Source organism: Neofelis nebulosa, chromosome 2 (assembly GCF_028018385.1).
Source record: "Neofelis nebulosa isolate mNeoNeb1 chromosome 2, mNeoNeb1.pri, whole genome shotgun sequence".
NCBI classification, from domain to species: Eukaryota; Metazoa; Chordata; class Mammalia; order Carnivora; family Felidae; genus Neofelis; species Neofelis nebulosa.
Genome location: NC_080783.1, coordinates 8,669,749 through 8,679,016, shown reverse-complemented (window position 1 = coordinate 8,679,016; position 9,268 = coordinate 8,669,749).

Genomic DNA, 9,268 nt, shown 5'->3' with positions numbered 1-9,268 from the left:
AACAAAACAAAAAAAAAGGACACCTGGGTGGCTCAGTGGGCTGAGCGTCCGACTTCAGCTCATGTCATGATCTTATGGTTTGTGAGTTTGAGCCCCAAATTGGGCTCGCTTCCCCTCCTCTCTCTCTCTCTCCCTCAAAAATAAATTTAAAAACTTTGAAAAATAATTTTCAGGGGCGCCTGGGTGGCTCAGTCAGTTAAGCGTCCGACTTCGGCTCAGGTCAGGATCTCGTGGTCTGTGGGTTCGAGCCCCCCGTGGGGCTCTGGGTTGACAGCTCAGAGCCTGGAGCCTGCTTTGAATTCTGTGTCTCCCTCTCTCTCTGACCCTCCCCATTCATGCTCTGTCTCTCTCTGTCTCAAAAATAAATAAACATTAAAAAAATTAAAAACAAAAAACAAAAAACAAAAAAGAAAAATAATTTTCAAAAAAGAATAAGCTCTCCTGAAATGATGTCCCATGCACGTCAAGTGACTTCAAAGGGCTTCAAAGTTACACATCTGGACCCCTCAGCTCTTTGGAGCCAAGTACAGTCACAGGCCCCACGCTAAGAATTGGGTCAACACCCTCACGGTGCCACGGGGCTCCTCTGGCACTCTGCTAGTCTGTGTCCATCCAAGAGGACCCACACACCCAACAGACTGACCACAGGCCACAGGGGAAGGACTCCTGTGGGGAGGGGTAGGAGTGGGAAGGAGTGTTGGTGAACGCCCCTTCCTTGTCACTGTGACCTCTAGGGGGAGCTTCCCGGAGTGAGCCGAGAACCCAGAATTGGGGGACTCTCAAGCTGGGGGCAGGAAGCCTATGGCCGACTCTTGGTGGGTGGGGCTTTAAAGTGACCTTCCTTCTCAAGGCTTTTTTTCTCAGCCCAGAGAGTGAAGACAAACCACTTTCTCAGCTTCTTCAGAGAACGAAGATGAACGAGGGGTGGGGCCAAAGGGAGCATTAGCAAACCACACAGGGAGGTCTTCTGACTGCCCAAGCAGCCACTGGTCCCAAATGAAGGGAGAAGGGCTGGAAAAGGAGCCCATGTGAGTGTGGGACTGAATTCTACATCAGCGCCCAAACAGCCGGGCTCTGCCCCAACACTCCCCCTCTCCCACTCAGGACTACCCTCCCCCTCCCCACCAGGCCACATCCTTGAGGCAAGAGAAGGCTGCAGAGCAAGGAACAGTGGCCCTTGGAATTGGGAATCAGGTCGCGAGTTTACCTCATGCAAACCAGCTCCCTGGAAACCTGCAGGGAAGAGATGACTCAACACAGACATCCCAGAATCCTCACTGGTTCTTGGCAAAGAGCCTTCCCCCACCCCCTCAGCCGCAGCTGCTGGGGTGGGGGGGTGGGGGGAATGCAATGTGCCTCCTTTCTCTTATCCCTCCTGTACTGTTCACATGGAGCAGCAAACACAGAAAGCCCTTATTCACAGGCTCCATCGCTTGGCCCTCTATTGAAAGCTTTCTGGAAATGCAAATTCCTCAGAAGCAGATTCTTTTCAAACACTTTAAAGTTGCGTATTCCCACAGAGAGCGGTTAAGCTGACCAAGACTGCCTTGGGCTGGAGGCTCCTTAAAAATAATATTTACATTGAAAGGAGAAATGTCTGAAACAACCAGAAAGCAGAACTCCCAGCTGAAGTCAGGCTTGACGACAAAAGGCCAGGGGGGCCCAGTTTCTCTGGGCCTCACCTCCCTGGGGGCATGCAGGTGGAAAGCCCCCTCCTTTTGCTTTCTGGGCCCCTCCCCCACTTGGCCTTGCCTCCTTCATTCAGTACAGTCTTGCGCCGATACCCACGTTAGTCCCGGGTGACTGGGACCCAACAACAAGACAGAATTGTTGCCCACCGGAAGCTCGAATCCAGGGAGCTAGACAAGCCTCCAGAGGAGCAAACTTTCCCCTCTCCTGGGGCCCTGAGGCCTCCTGCTCCTTTCAGCCCGTAGAACCCTGAGGTTGTGTGTGGTCTCAGCCCCTTCTCAGAGGGACAGATCCCCACAGGGATGGCTGTTGTGTCAGTAAGACTGGGTATTTTAAGTCTTGTCTTTGTATCTGTACATAAGGCCCCTTCTCCAGTGCCTCAGGCTTCACCTCCTGCCAGGTCCCCTGGGAGCCTCTCCTCCTGCAGCAGCTCTCCCTGGAGGAGGGGTGCCCTCTCCTCCCTCAGGCCTCAGGCGGGATTCAAGCCGAGACAACTGAGGAAAACAGGATTCCTCTCTCCTCCCACGACCTCTTCTAACCCCCCCCCCCCCAAACCAAGAGACCACTTGATTAAAATAGACATTTCCCCCCCTGGTTATACAGGATTTCGTACCATAGATTTGATACCCGTTCTTTTCATTTCTCATGGCAATCTTTCCAATCGCTCGGTTTTAGCAGCTGCATGATGTCCCATCAGACGACTGCTCCAGAATTGCTCAAATGAGACCCCAAAGGGTGGCCGGTTACGCCATCCCACAAGACGCCACTTTGGCCTAAGGGTTGAGCTAAAAGCACTTTAATAAGAGCAGATCTAGAAAGGGCATTCTAATCTCCCCCTTTCTTTCTGAAAGCCAGAGATTAACAAATCCCATGAGAAAGATGCCCTCCCTGTACCAGGAGGAAAGCAACACTTATCAAGGACAAGCAGCTGAGACCTGGGGAATTCTACACAAACAGGCCTCTTCAAGATACTCATCTTCCTTTAGCCTCCCCACGTAGCCTAGTAATTTTTCCACGGTTGCCTCGCCTTGTTCAACCTAACGGAGGAGTAAGTCGTTTTCACCATTTCTTTGGGTCTTCATTCCCTTACGAGTTCCCAGGTCACATAAAATTTATATAAATTTGTGTGCCTTTCTCCTGCTGACTGGCCTTAGGTGTTTAATTCTCAGTCTCAACCAAAAAAAAAACCAAACAAACCCTTAGAGGGTAGAAAGAAATTGTTGCATTGCCTAGAGCCATCCAGCAGGAGTGCCCACAAGCAGGTGCCCTTCCCAGCATTCCAAGCGAGAGTCCTTTGATTCACTCTAATTGAACGGCGTTGGGTCACATGACCACCGATGATTGGTACCAAAGGCATGTGTTGATTGACTTAGGCCACCCCGGGCCCAGCCGCAGGTTGGGCTGAGGTTAGCTTCCCCTGAGTAGGCTGCCTGAGGAAAGGCAGAATATCTGAATGAAAATTAGCTGATTTTAGTTCAGGAAGCATATAATGCTGGGAAGACGATGAACACAGGTGGGTTCTCACTATGAGCTTTTCCTCTTGTGGCAGTTCACCTGCTGATGGATAAAGAAGTTTCTCCAATCATTCACTTTTTGAAACAGTGCTACAATGAACATCCCTAAAGATACGTACGTTTTTGCTGAAGATTCCTTCTCAATGCCACTCTCCTCTGATTACCAGAGCCCCCCATACCCTCTTCAGACTTGCCCTGTCCCCCTCTCTCTGTGTATTTGCTGCTCCAAGGTCAGACTTCATTATCATTACTTCCACAGCCTGTAATGAACACAGAAATGAGTCAGGCTGGCCTTCTAGGGTTGGGACATGTGATGTTCAATTCTCGCTGCACAGCAGCCAGCTATGGTGGGAAAGTACTCCCCTAGGGCCAGAAATCCAGGAGAGATACCCTCATAGGTCCACCTACCATGTGTTTTTATATTAAACTCTTCTTTTAAGCCAAGAACATCATGCCGGAAGTTTGACCTGACATCAAATAAAGTGTCTGTAGCCTCCTTCATTTATCCCACCAATGGGAAAATAGTGGAAGCCTATAGAAATCTGACTGTAGTAAATGCTGTACCGTTCTACTGGATCCAAGCACTCATTCCCTCAGATGCCAGAAGTGTTGGCTGCTGAGTGCTCATGGCGGTGCCCATCTCTGGGAACTACCGTTGGTTAAAAAAAAAAAAAAAAAAAAAATGTTGCTTCACCCAAGATCATGCCACCTCCCGAGAGGCAAGATGAATTTAATGACAGGTTTGTAGAGGCAGAAAATGTTTCCCTTCTTACCTTCTAGGTTCTTTGGCTGCTCTGATAATTAAATTGACATAAGACGGATTAACAGGAGAAAACAAATTTAATTACAGGCGTATGGGAGGGAGCCCCATAAAAATATGAGACTCAAAGGCACTCAGGCAATTGAGGCTTATGTGCCATCGTGAGCTAAGGAAAGGAAGGGATGGGAGCCTGGGGCTTCAAAGGGGAGAAAGGAAATTCACAGGAAGATGAGAAGAGCGGATGTGCTATAATCAAATGACCCGCCATGCAGATGTATTTCACATAAAAAGAAGTTATCTCTGATAACATCTCCCTTTCTGGGCCAGGCCCCCGATGTAAATTATTTTAGGCATTTAAGGGAGAGGTAAAAAAGCTTTTCCTGAGTCTGCTGGGACTTGATCGCCTTCTGCTCAAAATAATCCACATGCCCAAGTTTGGGGTGGCATATTCTGCTCCCCTTCAGGTCCATGTGGGGATGAAAAGGCCTGCGCTTGCGTCTCGTTTTGAGACAACTCTGAAAGACCATCCCAGCTCCAAAGTTTCCTATGTGTTCCAGTTTTCTATTGCCACATAACAACCCACCCCAAAACTTACCAAACCAAACAGTGGCGCAATGACTTGTTATGTCTCATGTTTCTACGGGCCAATGGGCTCAATGAGGTGGTTCATGGTATAGCTGAGGTCCCTCCTGTAGCTGCGTTCAGCTGGCAGCTTGGCAGGACCTGGAACCCCCAAGCTCACCTCTCATCCTGCAGGGTCGGCTCCCCTTTGCCTTCCTCACTTGTAGCCTAACACGGGGCTTCTTTACGCGTGGCAGCTGAATTCCAAGGGGGTATTCCAAGAGGACAAAGCCCCACGGTGCAGGCCCTTACCCAGTCTCTATTTGCGTCATTCTTACCAACGTCACAATAGCCAAGCCCTGAGTCGATATAGAGCTAAATGAGTCGGTATGGAACTGATGCGGGACAATCTACACAGGTCAGCCCTCCAGCAACTAATCATTTGTATCCACTTGTGACACGGAGTCACCCCACAAAACGAAGCAAAATAAAACGTCCCAAGTTATCTCGCCATTCCAGCACGACCCTCGGGTCTGAGGTCCGGGATCTTAGCGTCAAGATTAGATCCGGGTGGGGATGATGCACCCCTGGTTTGGTTCCTCAAGTACTCCTCAGATTTGGTTTCTTAGGTGTAGAGCCCTGTGAACCAGGACTAACGATGTTATTTCCCCAACGCGCACCTGACACATATTGGCGAGACAGAGATAGGAAAATATAATAGCTTATTCTCTCATTCAGAAGGTGAGGGGAGAGGGAGGCACATAATAATCACTAGCCCATAGCTATAAACAAAAAAAGTCTTTCCACGCGCTCATTTAATTGCAGCTCACAAATTTTGGCCTTTCATTTTTGCTTTTGTTCAAGTAAAAATATTTCCTCATTTCACGTGTGGTGTTTTAAGATTTATGTGACGGGGACCCTGGGTAGCTCTGTCCATGAAATGACCAACTGTTGGTTTTGGCTTAGGTCATGATTTCATGGTTCGTGAGTTTGAGCCCTGCGTCAGACTCCACAGCTGGCAGGGAGGACTCTGCTTGGGAGAGAGTCCCTCTCTCTCTCCGCCCCTGCCCCCACTCACGCTGTTTCCCCCAAAATCAATAATTAAACTTTAAAAAATTAAAAAATTTAAAAAATTAAGATGTTATTTGGGATTGTTTGGTTAATTCCTATATATTTGAGGACTTCCTGGATATCATATTATTATTGATTATTAATTTTATATATATATTTTTACAATTTTGTTACATTTTTTAATGCTTAGTTATTCTGAGAGAGACAGAGGCAGAGAGAGAAGGAGAGAGACAATCCTAAGCAGGCTCCACACTCAGCATGGTGCCCGACACGGGGCTCGATTCCACAAACCATGAGATCATGACCTGAGCAGAAATTGAGAGTCGGATGTTCAACCAACTGAGCCAACCAGGCGCCCCTGATAATTAATTTTAATACCTGTATGATTGATGACTAATTTAATACCTCAGATAAAGTACTCTGCAGGTTTTCAATCCTTTGAAATTTATTGAGACTTGTTTCATGGCCCAGCGTATGGCCTATCTTGGTGAATGTTCCGTATGCTTTTTTAACACAATCTCATAATCACTGATTTTTACATAAAAGTATTTAGGGGCATCTAGGTGGCTCAGTCGGTTAAGCGTCCGACTTCAGCTCGGGTCATGACCTCACAGTCTGTGAGTTCGAGCCCCACATTGGGCTCTCTGCTCTCAGCACGGAGCCTGCTTTGGATCTTCTGTGTCTCTCTCTCTCTCTCTCTCTCTCTCTGCCCTCCCCCTCCCCCGCTCATGCTCTCTCTGTCTAAAATAAATAAACGTTTTTAAAAAGTATTTACTTTGTTGATAATAAGTAACTATTAACATGGCTAAGTTTAAGTCTGGAATCTTGGTTTAGTTTTCTATTTGTCCCCCAAGTTTGTTTTTCCTCTCTTCATCCTTCTCTGCCACTCTTTAGGTGAATTGAGTATCATTTACTCTGCCACTTATCTCATGTATTAGCTCTTTAGGTAAGCTTCTTGGTGTTGTTTCTAGTGTTTTTTTTTTCCTAGAAACTGAAACATGTATCTGTAACTCATCCATAGTGTTGAGTTTAAGCCTGCCCATCACCCCCACATGTCACCTCCTCCCTGTGGGCTGTCTGTCCCTCACTCATACCAATTCTGTGCTCCTGGAATCTATTTATTCGTGCATTCATCTAGCAGGCACACACTTAGTGAGCAGCAGGATAATGCAGGAAGAGAGTGCCAGCTCTCAAGCAAGCCATGAATAGAAAGGGAGTCGGCTCCTTCTGCTACCAGAAGTGACGAGGCAATGCAATCATCGAGACCAACATGAGATGATGCTGTCATTGTAGAAAGGAAGGTCCTTGTAAGGAGGAAGCCAGACGCTTTCTTCAATCATCTCCCGAACAGTTCTGGGTAGCGAGGCCTGAGCAAGTCAGGCTTCATGTGCCAAAAGTACAGCCAAAGTCATTGAACTAGAAAAGTCAGAAAGATTACGGGTGATGTGGGGTCACTTGTCCACATTGGTGCTTCTGAGGATGACTTAAAAGCATCTTGAAAGCATCAGTGCACAGGTTTTCTGTAAAGTTGTGGACAGAAGTGCTTTTTATAATCGCATGGAAGTTTACAACATGAGGACACTGACTAAAATAGAGTACAGCTAGGAGCACATGGGTGGCTCCATCGGTTAAGTGTCCGGCTTTGGCTCAGGTCACAACCTCGCAGTTTGTGGGTTTGAGCCCTGCATCAGGCTCTGTGCTGGCAGCGTGGAGCCAGCTTGGGACTCTTTCTCTCTGCCTCTCTACTCTTCCCCTGCTCAAGCTCACTTTCTCTTTCTCAAAATAAATAAAGTATGGTAATCAGATACATAACACTATTTGGCGTTTTGAAATGATGATGTCAGTCCATAGGTGTTGATATGGAAAAGTATCTAAACTATATGGTCCAGAGAGAAGAGTAGGTATGATAACACTATGTACTGTGGGATAACCACTCGCATAAAGGTATCATGGGCTGTGAGATGCATGATAGGAAGCACAGAGTAGGGACTGTGTCTAGTTTTGAACAATGCTATATTCCAGGACATAACACATAGTAGGTGCTCAATAAATATTTGTTGACTATAACAAGCACTTTGTTCAAAACTTGGAAGGCTGGGGCGCCTGGGTGGCTCAGGTGGTTAAGCGTTCGACTTCGGCGCAGGTCATGATCTCACTGTTCATGGGTTCAAGCCCCGTGTCAGGCTCTGTGCTGACAGCTCGGAGCCTGGAGCCAGCTTCGGATTCTCTGTCTCCCTCTCTCTCTACCCTCCACCCACCTCACCCCCTGCCCATGCCCTGTCTCTCTGTCTCTTTCAGAGATAAATGAACATTAAAATAAATAAATAAACAAATGAGTAAATAAACTTGGAAGGCTAATCCCCTAGTTGCTAATAATAAGAAACTGAGTGATATTTTTTCTTTTTCATTGTCCTTATGTTCTGTTTTTGCTTCCACAAAAAACATGGTGAGTAGAGGATTGTAACTGCTGTCTCAGATTTATCCCAGAATGAATACATAAATTCCTCTGTACGCAAACACTGTTTTCAGGTTTCTGTTGTTTGTGTTGGTGGCTGAGGGAACTTGAACTTCACTGGGTACAGATTGGTCTCTCAAGATTGCCTCTAAAGCAAACTAGTGATTTTTTGATGTGGATTTGTCCCACATCCACAGCAAAGAGGAAAAAAAAAGTGTAAAAACGCAAAATGCTTGGGATTCTTGTTAGAGGATTAGAAAACTGAATGAGAACACGAGTCTCTGAATCCCATTCCACACTCCAGGGAATAAAGATGCGTTCATAACGATAGTGTCAGGTACTAAGTAAACATCAGAAGGCAGAAGAGGAGTTTTGAAAGAATGCAAATGGATGAAAATTCTTGTTACCACAGCGATCGCAGGAGTGGTGACAAAATGATTATTCTTAAAGACTAAAATGGAAACTTGAGACCCAATAAGATCCCTGAGCTCCCCAGACTAGAGAATAGCTCACAGTTCAGTATAAGGGTCCAAGTGAAAATATAAAATTTTAAATATTTTGCGTGTATCTTTGTTTTTATCTTTCTTTGACTACAAAATAAAGAACAAACACTTAAGCTTGCTTACAAAATATACCAATAAAATGCTTTTTTTAAAAAGTCACAGGAGGGGCGCCTGGGTGGCTCAGTCAGTTGAGCATCCAACTTCTGCTCAGGTCATGATCTCACGGTTCGTGAGTTCAAGCCCCACATCCAGCTCACTGCTGTCAGCACAGAGCCCACTTCAGGTCCTTTGTCCCCTTCTCTTTCTGCCCCTCCCTCGCTCATGTGCGTGCTCTCGCTGTCTCTCTCAAAAATAAATAAACATTTAAAAATAAAAAGTCACAGGAAACATTAGGAAGAAGGGAAAACAGGTTAGGAGAGATACTGTGAAGCCAGAGATAAAATTAATACACAAAATGCTTACCGTGAAAATCCTCTACACTTGCTAGATATGGGCCACAATTTGACTCTGAGCTTCCTAGCAGCCCATGCAAGGAAAGAAACAAGGCCAGCCATATCACTCACAATGTTCATTAGATAAAAAAACAAATCAGGAGCTTAATTCCAAGACCAGAAAGGAATTTCTTCCATATGCTTTCATTCAAAGGGCCTATGTAATATAGTGAACAAGGCCCTAAAAACATCCTTACTGTAAATAAAACAATGAGTGCTGTGGG